This window comes from Ursus arctos, unplaced genomic scaffold (assembly GCF_023065955.2).
Source record: "Ursus arctos isolate Adak ecotype North America unplaced genomic scaffold, UrsArc2.0 scaffold_21, whole genome shotgun sequence".
NCBI classification, from domain to species: domain Eukaryota; kingdom Metazoa; phylum Chordata; class Mammalia; order Carnivora; family Ursidae; genus Ursus; species Ursus arctos.
The window spans coordinates 1,461,777-1,475,284 of record NW_026622886.1 but is presented as its reverse complement, the minus strand read 5'-3'; the positions used below and the strand labels follow the sequence as shown (position 1 = coordinate 1,475,284).

General features: G+C 46.0%; 1 long non-coding RNA gene and 1 other non-coding gene across 3 annotated transcripts; both read right to left on the bottom strand.

Annotated features, from left to right (window-relative positions):
* Positions 1-500: 500 nt before the first annotated feature.
* LOC113241589 (uncharacterized) lies at positions 501-9,337 on the bottom strand. 2 transcript variants are annotated; one of them, XR_006412038.3, is made up of 5 exons: positions 8,588-9,337; positions 8,016-8,055; positions 5,436-5,668; positions 5,183-5,307; positions 804-2,508 (listed from the first exon to the last, which is right to left on the bottom strand). It is a non-coding gene; the product is annotated as an uncharacterized LOC113241589 (long non-coding RNA). The 2 variants fall into 2 exon arrangements; XR_003311627.4 differs by having other exon boundaries at positions 501-2,508; positions 5,183-5,668.
* On the bottom strand, positions 550-654 carry LOC113241821 (small nucleolar RNA U13). Its single transcript, XR_003311725.2, has one exon. It is a non-coding gene; the product is annotated as a small nucleolar RNA U13 (small nucleolar RNA).
* Positions 9,338-13,508: the final 4,171 nt, after the last annotated feature.

Genomic DNA, 13,508 nt, shown 5'->3' with positions numbered 1-13,508 from the left:
AGCTCCATGTTCAGTGGGGAGTCTGCTCAAGATTCTGTCTCTCCCTCTGCCCCTCCCCCACACTCTCACTCTCTCAAATAAAGAAATCTTAAAAACAAAAACAGTGGACACTTTTTCTCCGCCTCTGAATTATAGATACAGAGTTGGAACAACAGAGCACTGAGGGTTTAAAGTCCATTTGCATTATTGATTTATCACAATTCAGACCAAAGAAGCAGACTTTTAGCTTTGCAGGAACACTTTATTTTTTGTTTTATTATTATTATTTTTTAAAGTAAGCTCTACACCCAACATGGGGCTCGAACTCACAAACCTGAGATCAAGAGTTGCCTGATCTACCAAATGAGCCAGCCAGGAGCCCCAGGAAAAACATTTTATATTTCTCTTGTATTGTCCCCAAATAGGTGCATGGTAAATACTTATTAAAATATTTTTGATTATTTAGCATTGTATAATTCCTGCCACCCTCTTTTTACTTCACTAAATAGGTAACGCTACTAATGGGGATACATAAACTTGTTTATTGACTTCTAGACAGATTTTTTCCCACATGACAGGTAATGTGCCAGGACCGTGATGAGGTTTGAGGATAGTACCTCTCACACAATAATAGCATGAATTCCCAATCATCACATCTATGAGTCACAAAAGGATACAAAATTTTTATTAGACTTTCAATTTTTAGAATGGTTTTAGATTCAAAGTAAATTGAGTGGAAAGTACAGAGATTTCCTCTACACCCCTTGCCCCCACACATTCATTGCCTCCCCCCTTGTCAACATGCCCCCCCCCAGAGTAGTACACTTGTTATAATTGGTGAACCTACGTTGACATGTCATTATCATCCAAAGTCCACAGTTTACATGAGGGCACACCCTTGGTGTTGCACATTCTATGGGTTTAGACAAATGTATGACATGTATCCACCATTACGGCATCACACAGAATATTTTCCGTCCTAAAAATCCTCTGTGCCCTCTTCATCTCTCCTTCCCCAACCCCTGGCAACTACTCATCTTTTTCTTATCTCCATGGTTTTGCCTTTTCCAGATGTCGTATAAGTGGAATCGTACAGCATATAGTCTTTTTAGATTGGCTTCTTTCACCTAGTTATATGCATTTAAGCTTCCTCCATGTCTTTTCATGGCTTGAGAGCTCGTATCTTTTTAGTGCTGAACAATAATACCCCATTGTCTGGATGGGCCACAGTTTATTTATCCATTCACCTCCTGAAGGATCTGGTTGCTTCCAAGTTTTGGGAACTGCTATAAATATCCATTGTGGGTTTTCGTGAGGACCTAAGTTTTCAACTCCTTGGAGTAAACACCAAGAAGAACAATCGCTGGGTGGCATGGTTAGACTATGGTTGGTTTTGTGAGAAACCATCAATCTGTCCTCCAAAGCAGCTGTACCACTTTGCATTCCCACCAGCAATGAATGAGAGTTCCTGTTGCTCCATATCCTTGAGCACGTTTGGTGGTGTCAGTGCTCTAGACTTGGGGGATTCCAACAGGTGTATCGTGGCATCTCATTGTTATTTTAATTTGCATCTCATTGGGGTTATATGATGTAGGGCGTCTGTTCATATGCTTACTTCTGTGTCTGTTAAAATCTTTGGTCCATTTTTTAATCAGGTTGTTTCGTTATCACTGCATTATAAGAGTTCTTTGTTTACTGTGGATAATAGTCCTTTATCAGAAATGTCTTTTGCAAATATTTTTGCCCAGTCTGGCTTTTCATTCTCTTGACAATGTCCCTTGCAGAGCAAAAATTTTTTATTTTAATGAAGTATAGTTTATTGGTTATTTCTTTCATGGATCATGCCTTTGTTGTACCTAAAAAATCATCACCATCTCCATGATCATCCAGATTTTCCCTTAGGTTATCTCCCAGGGGTTCACAGTTTTGCATTCTACATTTAGGTCTATCACCCATTTTAAGTAAAATTTTGTCAGGGGTGTAAGGTCCTGTCTGGATCCATTTCTTTGCATATGGATGTCCAGTTGTTCCAGCACCATTTGTTAAAAAGACTCTTTGTTCCACTGTATCGCCTTTTCTCCTTGGTCAAGGAGTTGGCTGTTTTTATGTGGCTCTGTTTCTGGGCTCTCTATTCTACTCCATTGACCCGTTTGTCTATTCTTCACCAATACCACACTGGCTTGATTACTGTAGCTTTATAGGAAGTCTTGAAGTTGGGTAGTGTCAGTCCTCTTGGGATAGGGAAACTGAAAGACTGCAGAGAAACCGGCTTTTTGCTCCTCTTCCTGCTTCTATTCTTGCTAGGACTTGCACCCCTACTTTAACACAAGCCTCAGAATACGAATAGTGTATGTCCTCCTTGTAAAGGACAAGGAGTTGATGATTTCTCTAGAATAGACAACATCTAAGGAAGGACCAGGTGAAAATGACTGGACAAGCCATCATGCATGTTCCAGACCACAGGTGCTAGACACTGACAGCTCCAAGGAAGAACATCTGGTTATTCTCATCCAGCTGGTTCCTGGTTGCCTAAGAGGACACATACACCAGACTACAATCCTCAGTAAAAACCCCTTTGCAGACAAAAATTTGGGCAAAGATGAGACTCTCTCTCCTTTCTGAGTTTCCCAGACATTCTGTCTGTACCTGCACTCTCTCTATACCTTCAATAAACTCTCCTCTCACCTCCTGCTGCTCCCCTTCGATTTCTTCCGCATGCACCCAGGGACCATCTTGGCTGGTCCTGCGGGACCCCCCTCTGGATCCTCAGACCTGGCCTGCCTACATCACTCTGACTTCACTCTTCTTCAGTATTGAGTTGGCCATGCTTTTTGCCTCTACATACAAACTTTAGAACCTGTCAACATCCACAAAAGAACCTGTGGGATTTTTGACCGGGATTGAACTGAACCTATAGACCAAGTTGAAAAGAATGGACATCTTGACAATATTGAGTTTTCCAATCCAAAAACATGAACTATCTCTCCATTTACTTAATTCTTCTTTAATATCTTTCATCAGAGTTTCATGGTTTTCCTCATGTAGGTCTTACACGATATAAATTTTTAAAATGCAACTGATGTGGGGCGTCTGGGTGGCTCAGGTAAGTGTCTGACTCTTGATTTCTGCTCAGGTCATGATCTCAGGGTCCTGAGATTGAGCCCCACATTCCTACTCAGCACGGAGTCTGCTTGTCCCTCTCCCTCTGCCTCTGCCCCTCTACCTGCTCTCTCTCTAAAATAAATAAATAAAAAATAAAAAAAAAATGCAACTGATGTATTCAACATGGAGTTTGTCCACGTAATTACTATCTGTCTTTGAGGTCACGGTCACGTCTGGTTTTAAGAAGATGGCCATGACATTTGCAGGTGTGAATATGAGAAATGCTCAAGAAGAGGAAGAGAAACTGATGGTTCCAGGGGCACCTGGGTGGCGCAGTCGTTAAGCGTCTGCCTTCAGCCCAGGGCGTAATCCCAGCGTTATGGGATCGAGCCCCACATCAGGTTCCTCTGCTGGGAGCCTGCTTCTTCCGCTCCTACTCCCCCTGCTTGTGTTCCCCCTGTCTCTGGCTGTCTCTCTCTGTCAAATAAATAAATAAAATAAGAAAGAAGGAAAGAAGGAAAGAAGGAAAGAAAGAAAGAAAGGGAGGAAGGAAGGAAGAAAGAGAAGAAAAGAAAGAAAGAAAAGGAAGGAAAGAAAGAAACTGATGGTTCTGTTAGAATCTGGATTCTAGTCCCAGCTCAGCCACTAACCTGCTGTATGACTTCTGGCAAAACATTTCCCTTCCTAGGCCTTCATGAAGGGGTTAGGTTAGACCAGTGGACCCCAAAACTGACCCAGGGCTCAACTCCCAAATATTTTTTTAATAGGTCTGAGGTGGGACCTGCAGAAATCTGTTTAATTAAAAGCTTCCCTGGTGGGGCACCTGGGTGGCTCAGTCAGTTAAGCGTCTGCCTTCGGCTGGGGTCATGATCTCAGGGTCCTGGGATTGAGCCCCGCCTGGGGACTCCCTCTTCAGTGGGGAGTCTGCTTCTCCCTCTCCCTCTGCCCCCACCTTGTACTCTCTCACTCTACCTCAAATAAATAAATAAAATTTTTTAAAAAATCTTCGCTGGCGTTTCTGATCTCTGGGATCCACTGACCTATTTGGAGTAAAGGAGGTTCCCAAATTTTCACAACTCATGGTGCATCTAGTGTTTCCATAATTGTTTCATGACCCTCTAGGCCTATAGAAATACCTAACAGTTCTGTTCGTTAAGTAGGTGAGTCCGAACAAATTCAGTAAGTATTGTGTCCTAAGAACTTAATGCCTGTTTGGCACCACACACCTTCTCAAACCTTGGAATCAGGATGCCCTTCCTGGTCCACATGCATCTACACACAGTACTTTTTATCACAACAACCTCCACAACCTCAGCTTTCCAAAGACAGGATGTTACCTGAGGGATTGTCACGTGAGCTTGCTTTGAAACTGCCTCAAGCCAGCCGTTCTGCGCGGTACCAGATGTCGCTTGTGTGATGGGCTAAATTGCGTGCCACCCCCTTTCAATTCCTAACCCCCGTACCTCATTCTAACCCCCGTACCTCAGACTGTGGCTGTATTTGGAGACAGGGCCAGTAAAGATGTAATTAAGGTAGCGGCGCCTGGGTGGCACAGCAATTAAGCGTCTGCCTTCAGCTCAGGGCGTGATCCCGGTGTTAGGGGATCGAGCCCCACATCAGGCTCCTCTGCTATGAGCCTGCTTCTTCCTCTCCCACTCCCCCTGCTTGTGTTCCCTCTCTCGCTGGCTGTCTCTATCTCTGTCAAATAAATAAATAAAATCTTTAAAAAAAAAAAAAAAGATGTAATTAAGGTAAAATGAGGTCACCTAGGCGGGCCATCCCCCCGTTTGACCGGTTCCCTTATAAGAACAGATTAGGACACAAACGTGTGCGCACAGTTAAAAGACCACGTGAGGACACAGGGAGAAGGCGGCTTCTGCAAGCCCACGACAGACACCTCAGAAAAACAGAAAAGCTGCTGACGCCTGAGTCTTAGGCTTCTGGTCTCCAGGACTGTGAGAAATGAACGCTCTGCTGTCTAAGCCACACGGTCTCTGGTAGTTCGTTACACCAACCCAGCGGACTCACACGCCAGGGTCAGCTCGCACATTTTCATTCAACACAATAAACGTAAGTAAACATTTCTGCCCTAATAACACACCTGATTCTTTGCTTCCGCAGATATCAATTTGCAGTCAGGAGAGGGGCCCGAGGCGGGTGATTCAGGCGAGCAGCTGGGAGGTGGTCATGGTGTCTCGGAGAGAGCCAATCAGGAGCTGGAGGAGGCTGGGAGCAGTGGGAATGCAGAAGAGTGGACATATGGGGATATGTTTAGTGGGGAGACGTAGATCTGCTTCAGGATTTGCAGATGGGATTGCGAGTGGCAGAGAGCAGAATCAAGGATAATTCCTTACTTCTGGTAATGATACAGTTGTATTTCTCTTCTGACTGCGATTGTTCAGTCCACGAGTTTTATTAAGAGCCTTCAAAATGCCATGCCACGTCCAAGGTGCCGGATGCAGAGGTGGGAGAGATAAGGTGCCTGCTTTCACTTCGTTGAGAGGGTGGGTGTTGGTCTTCACAGAACTAGAACAAATACTGCTAAAATGTGTACGGAACCGCCAAAGACCCTGAATAGCCCAGCCATCTGGAGAAAGAGGACCAAACGGGAAGTACCACAGTCCCGGTTTCAAGATACACTATGAAGCTGCAGTAATTAAAACAGTATGGAACTAGCACAAAAACAGACATGAAGATCAATGGAAAAGCATAGAGAGCCGCACATGGGGTGCCTGGCTGGCTCAGCCGGTGGAACATGCGACTCTTGATCTCAAGGTTGTGAGTTCGATCCCCATGTTGGGTATAGAGATTACTTAAAAATTAAAAAAAAATAAAAAAAATAAAAGGTTGTGTTTTCTACTGACTGAGCCAGCCAAGTGCCCTTGATTGATATTAAATTTTAAAGATTCAAATAAGATTAAAGATTAAAATATATATTCTAATTTTTTTAAAGATTTTATTTATTTTAAAGAGAGAGAGCACACCAGTGGGGGGGGGAGGGGCAGAGGGAGAGGGAGAGAGAGAATCTCAAGCAGATTCTGCACTCAGCGCCCAGATGGATGCCGGGCTTGATCCCAGGACCCGAGATCATGACCTGAGCCTAAATCAAGAGTCAGACGCTTAACTGACTGAGCCACCCAGTCTCCCACCCCGATTTAGATTTTAAAGAGATCAGTCAGGCTATTATGTGAATAGGCTTTCGGTTGGCAAGTGAGGACACTGGGAAAATAGTCAGGTGTCTACTGTAGGACCGCAGGCAGAAACTGATGCTGACTCATCTGGGGTGGCAGGCGAAAGAGGGTAAGAGGACAGATTTGGGACGTGTCTTAGATACAGATCAACCAGACTAGACCTTTATATGGCAAGCTCTGCTGTACGGAGATCTGGATAGTCTGCCTAGTACATGTCACAGGTGTTTAAGTTTGCAACACAGACTTGGATTTGCAGCCTGAAGGCTCTAGATTCAGACAGACGTGGATTTGAACTCTGGCTCTGCCACTTAGTCACTGTGTGACCTTATACAAGTCATCTTCATGACCTCCTACCCTGTAAAATGGGGATAACAATATTTAGCTCAAAGGGTCCATAAGATAAAGTGTGCAAAGCCCCTCGCACAGAATCTGGCCGCACAGGAAGAGCTCAGTGGATGATAGCAGTTGGCACTTTTATCAGTTACTGGACACTTCCACATTCATTCCAATTAACTAACTGCAATAGTTCTTTTCCCGGCCTCCTTGCTTCCATTCCACCTGCTCCAATCCCTCCTCAACTCCGCTGCAGAACTCCACCTACAGCACATAGCCAACATGTCACTCTCCTTTCAAACACAGTTGTGGCCCCCACTGCCCACAGATTAAAAGACAAATATCTTAGAATAACATCCAAGGCCCTTCAAACTCAGAACCCTGCCTGCCCACCTATACAGCCCCTTCCTACAGCCTGGCTGAGAGCCATGTCAGAATTTCCACCTGATACTTTTTCATAAGTAACACCTAATTGATCCAAGGGTCAGATCAATGATTAGTCCAATTAATCACTTTGTGTGCATCTATCACAGGAAACCAATGGCATTTTCAGACTTAACTGTCATCAGTGGAAGACAATGCTCTTCCAATTCAGTTCGCCACGTAAGTCCCACATTTTTGCTTTGCCCCACTCTTTTGGAGACGTCAGGATTATACTATAGGAACTGCTGCTGTGGGTATCCCCACAGCACCCATCATATTTAGAAAGTCGGGGGGGCATAACATTCCCGTGGATTCACCAATGCTTATCTCCTGTCCTACCAGTGGGAGTGGGCTATTTTCTTAGAAGTCTTGCTAATTGATTTCAAGGTGATCAGCTGAAATGAGCAAAAGGGATGGTTGGTTGTCATGAGGATTCAATAAAATACTCAAAAGCACCTGGTGTAAGTAGACGTTCTTTAAATATTTGTCGACTCTGAACCCGGATCAACAACATGAAAGGTGTGGTTTAGTGAAAAGGGCTTTTTTGACACCAACAGGGCTGGTTCCCTTAGCCTTCCTAAGCTTAAGCCTCAGTTCTAAAAAAGATAAGAATGCCTCCTGCCTTTTAAGTTTGTTATGAGGATAAAGGAGGTTACAGGATCATTGGAAACACTCAGGCCAGAAAACACCTGCCACACATCCTAGACATTAGGAAACACAAAGCCCATCTTCCCTTTCACAGACCCAGAGGGAGGGAAAAAAAAAAAAAAAAAAAAAGCATCTCTCAGAATACTTGTCAGTGCTTGTGGTGACAGACCTGTGTAGACCCCTCTCCATGTATTAAATATACTCTTTGAAAATGGGCATGTGATAATTAACTGCTAATTAATGGTATACATCCAGAAATGGTATCGCCAAATTAACTGCCCGCATGTCATAAATAACAATTTAGGTTCCTTTAACTGATACTTAAAAATCCCTACTTACATTTCTCATGTTCATTCCAATAATTTGCTAGGAGGTGGACCTGTCAATAAGAAGGACAAAATTATTACTATTTATCACCAATGCCCTCAAACTAATCGTTACTCAGAAAACCCAAAACAGTTGAAATTTTCAGAATTCAACTCCTCATCCGACTCCCTCTCAGTTTTGACTTTGCCTAAAGGACTCCCCATAGCCCAGCCCAAACCAGAAAGAAACATTAAAAATAATAGTAATTGCTCCATTATGGCGATTTGGGTTGCTGGAATAGAGCTGTTGGTAGTTGGGGAGGGCAAGCAGATCCGGCAGAAGTATTATTCTAGACTAGCAGATGATGAGGTCACAGGAAGTTTGTTTCTGAGCTTTATGCCCATCCAAGGCGGTTATCCTGAAAAACCTCTGATTTATTCAATAGTAATGCTCTGTCACTGCTCCCCAATCTAACCTCTCCAGGACACAATTTCTTCATCCGTCCAAGGAGGCTAATAAAAAAGCTTACTTGGTGAGTTAATTGTGAGGCATTATCTAAGACAACGTAATTGAAAGTGCTTTAAGCGTTGCAAAGCACTACTTACATATTAGTTATTAGTTTTCCTAAGTCCAGCCACTTTTACGGAGGAGGAAAGTATGGCCTATAAAAAAACCAAACGTCTTCCCAAGGGCGATTGGGGCAGAGCTCGCTCAGTTACCGCCACTCATCAAACCCTTCCCGGGGTTCAAAGCGTGGTTCAAATACACGTTTTCCTCAGCCTGGAGCACCGGGCCAAGAACCAGAGGTCCCAGGTTCGTATCCCAGCTCTGTCTCTTCCACAGTCCTAGGACACATGCTTCGTGTCCTCTATGCCTCGGCTGCCACCGCGAGAAGGAAGGGGTGGTGACCACGCCCGGCCAGCCTGGGTGCTTAATAATGGCAGTTACCCACTCCCTTTCCTGTTTCCCCCTCGCACGGTGGTTGCAATCAAAGCCCGGACACTCAAAAGGCTCGCTCAGGGCCAGGCACTGTGCTAATTGCTTCAAGCCGGCGCAGCCCCACACTTCCGAGTACCTAAGACAAAGAGGGGAGGGGTCTCGCCGCCCTCCCCGCCCCTCCCACGCCCAGGGGCGCAAACCCGGGGCGGTGTCCCAGCTCTGCCAGCCCCCAGCTCTAAAGCTCCCCGAGGCCCGGCTGCCCGCTACGCCCCCGGCGCCTCGGTCCTACGCGGCCGGCACTAAGCGCCCCCCCAGCCTGGGCCCCGGTGTTCAGGCGAGCCCGCGCCGCGCTCCTCCCCGCTCCAGCCGGGCTCGCTCGGGCAAGGGCGGCAGCCTCCCAGCCCGACCCTCGCGCTGGGGCCGGCCCGCGGGGCGGGGCGGGGCGGGCGGGGCTGCCGGCGGTTGACGCTTGGAACAGGCGCGCGCCCCGGACCACGTGGCCACCGGCCCCGCCCCGCCCGCGACCACCGCTTCTCCCCTCTGCTTGCACCTGCACTGCGTGCTACCGGAGTACCAGGGGTCGGAGCTACCCTTTGTCGTCCCATTATGCAGACTAGGCGAACTGAGGCCTGCCCAGAGTCACGGGTCGCAGGCCCGCGTGAAAGCGGTTAGCACCGTGCGGGCCTGAGGTCGGGGCCAAAAGCGTTGAGCTACGTTCCTTTAGATCACATTGGCATGGAAGCTCTATGAGGGCAGGAACCGTGACGTCCTCTCCGCCCCCTCCCCCAAAGGTCTTGTAAAATAATTGGGGGAAGGCCAGGCGGACGTGGGTGATTTGGTATGGAAAAGAGCACCCAGCCTGCAAATCAGTGACACAGGGGAGTTAATCCATCTAATTTATGGGGTAGGGTAAGAGAAGAGACCTGCTAGGAGGCTTCAGTGGAACCCAGGGGAGGGATGATGGATTTAAGTGGTGGCAGTAGGGCTAGAAAGAAGGGGAAATATTTGAGGTAGGTTTTGGAGAATTAATGGGATTTGCAGACGGATTGAAAGGATGGATGGGGGGCGCCTGGGTGGCACAGCGGTTAAGCGTCTGGCTTGGGATCAGGGCGTGATCCCGGCGTTCTGGGATCGAGCCCCACATCAGGCTCCTCCGCTATGAGCCTGCTTCTTCCTCTCCCACTCCCCCTGCTTGTGTTCCCTCTCTCGCTGGCTGTCTTCCATCTCTGTCAAATAAATAAATAAAATCTTTAAAAAAAAAGAAAGGATGGATGGAGAGGGAGGAATCAAGAAGTTCCTTGAGTGGTTTAGTAGTGCTATGTACTGAAATGGGGAAAACTAGAAGAGAAATAGGTATGGGGTAAGGGAATAAAGTGTTTTGTTTTGTGGTTTATGATGCAACATCCAGTTGTCATCTATAAAGATGGGTATAGGAGTCTGGAGCTCAGATGACAAACACATAGGCTGAAGATGTGAATTTGGGGCATATAAATGGTATTTACTGTACTAAAAATAAAAGACCTCACTTATGGTGAGAAGTAAAGCGGAAAAAAAGCAGGCCCAGGGCAGAGTCCTGGAGAATGCCAATACTCAGGGTTCAGGCCCTGCAATGGGAGAGAACTGGCCAGAGAGGCAGGAGGAAGACCAAAGGGATCCCAAGAAAGGACAGCGTTTCAGGAAGGATGGAATGACCAGTTGTGTCAGATGCTGCTGAGAGAAGAGAGGTATGTTTGTATATCCGAGAAGTTGTATGTGAACTTGGCAGAGCTGTTTTGGTGGAGTGTGGGGACAGATGGAGAAGCAAGGAGAAGAAGAAGTGGAGGTAGTTTGTGCAGACAAGTCTTTCAAAAAATTGGGGTGGAATGCAGCGGACAGAGGAGGTGGGTTCAAGGGATTTATTTGTATAGTTTGGGTGACACAAGAGCACATTCGTGTTGCTATTGGGAATAATCCAGTAGAGTAGGAGAGATCGATGACCCCAGAGACAGAGACAGAGAGAGAGATGATGACTCACGGAAGGGAGGCCTCGAAAAGAGAGAGCTATATGAGGTCTGTGTATAAAGGCCTGACTCCAACCAGCCGAAAAGCGTACCTGTGCTCCAGCATGAGACTCAGGCCCAGGAGCTCTGTGGCAGAAGGAATGGCCACATGGTTCCGGTGGCCACTGTTGCTTAGCAACCTGTGTTTAGTAAGACGTTTCAACTGAATTCCTAATTAACGGTCATTTCAACTTATGCTAACGGTTCCTGTCACCGGGGTTCACACTCTGCTTCTTTCCCTCTCCCACAGTCTGGTACTTCAGACTCTTTTGTGGAAATTCTCTGAACCTGATGGAAAGCTCAAGTTTCTACTTTCTTGTACTGTTGATGTATGTATGCCTCAAGATGTGAAAACTGGGGACTATCACTCAGTCTTAAAGGGAGGGTGCTAAAGATGTGGACATGCAGGATACAGCTCTCCAGTTCAGAGCCCTCCAGTGAAATCCAACCGCCTTCTTGCCCTCTTCCCCACAAGCATCTCGGACTAAGTCGAATCCTTAATACCTTCTATTCAACCACCCATTCATCCTACGGTTTTTAACTATTAGAGAACATGCTCCCAGCATCTACCCATTTGACATGTCTTCCCAGAGTCATTCTGGATTCCTCACTCTATCCACTCCGTACAAGTAATTACTGCCTCCAACACATTTCTCAAAAATTCTACTTTTCTGCATGCCTTCTGAGTCTGCTCTGGTCCAAGCCACCATCATTATTGGGATCATTACAAGAGCCTTCTAACTACTGCTTCTCTCAACCTATCTCCAATCCACTCTCCACACTGCAACCAGAGAGTGGTCTTTTAAAGCATAATCAAATCAATTTATTGCCCCACTTAAAACCTTCAAAGGTTTCCCATCACATTCTCCTGCCAACGAGCTGTTCACCACCCTCCCTAACTTCTGTGTCTCTGGAATGCCCTTTCCCCAAACGACCTTCCTACCCTAACCGGCTACTTCTCATCAGGCAAGTCATATCCCCTTCTAGGCACTCCCTTCCCTAGTCTCCATCACAGCACCCTGCCAAGAACCTTCTCAGCTCACCTAAATGTTAAGTTTTCACCATCTTCCTGCCGGAGGCAGTGAACTCCACGTGGATGGACAGAGATGTTCATCTGTGTCTCCCCAGAGTCCAGCACCGTGCCTCGCATGCAGTAAATAAATATTTGATGAACAGCATGATTTGCTGTGAGCAGATTCCTTGCCTGTGAAGTTTATGGTTGTACTTTTTTTTTTTTTTTAAGTAAGCTCTATGTCCAACATGGGGCTTGAACTCATAACCCCAAGATTGGGTTACATGTTCTACCAACTGAGCCAGCCAGGTGTCCCTATGGTTGTCCTTTTATGAAAATTAGTAAAAGATTAAGCAACACATAAAGGGGATTCTTCTTGGCTGTTTTATTCTTCTAGTTGCTGCCCTTCTGGTGTCTAATAGGATGATGATAACCACCATTGACTGTGCCTGGTCTATGGCAGGCACTGCACATTTCTTTCTAGTTCTTACAACCCAATGAGGTGACCCTATTATTTCCACTGTACAAAGTAAAACCTAGACTCTATCTATCATGCTTGATGTTGAATCTTGTCGATTCCATATTCCATTTGAAATCATGGAATTTTTCAAGTTGAATGAGAGTAACTTAATCCAGTTTACTTGATGAAGAAGGTGAGGCCCAAGAAGGAAGGCTGAAGTCTCCTCATGAAGGAACGGGGCCTAGAACCCTGTTAGTGGTCAAACAAAACAGTTCACCAGAGTTAGAACAGCATGCTACCTAATCTGGTGCTCTGCCTTTACGAAGCAGCCTGTTGTAATCCTTCAAGTCTTATTATCTATCTCTAGTCACTGAGCACCTAGTACATGACAGGCTCAGTTCTTGCCTCTGGAAATACAGTAGCGAACAAGACAGGCTAAGTCCCTGCCTCTATGGGGCTTACGTTCCAGTGGTGGGAGATAGACAATAAAGAAATAAACAAGTGAACAAGATAATTTCAGACAGAAACAGGTACTATAAAGAACCATAAAATGGGTGAAGGGCTACAGAGTGAGGCAAGGGAAAAGCTACTTTAAATAAGGTCCCTGAGAAGGTGACTTTGAGCTGAAATTTGAAAAATGAAGAACCATCCATAAGAAGAGCCACAGGAAGAATGTCCCACACAAAGGACATCCAGTGCAAAGGCGCTTAGGCCAACTCAAGCTTGGCAGTCAAGAAGAGGAAGTGAGTGGATGGATGCAGTGAAAGTGGAGAGGGTAGTACAGACCAGGTTGAAGAGAAAGCAGAGGGTCATTCAGGTCTTGCCAAATGTTTGAATTTTATTCAAAGTACAAGGGGAAGCTAGCAGAGGTTTTAAGCAAGAGGATGAACATGGCCTGGCTTATGATTTAAATGACCTGTATGCATTAAAGAGGGTGAGAACTCAAACAGGGACTGTTGGAGGGGTGTTGTATGGGCTGGTGGCTTCTATTCAGGTGGTAGTGGTGGAGGGTTACAGGCTATATTTTGGATGTAGAACCAACAATACTGGTTGATTGCATGAATATGGTGGTAGAA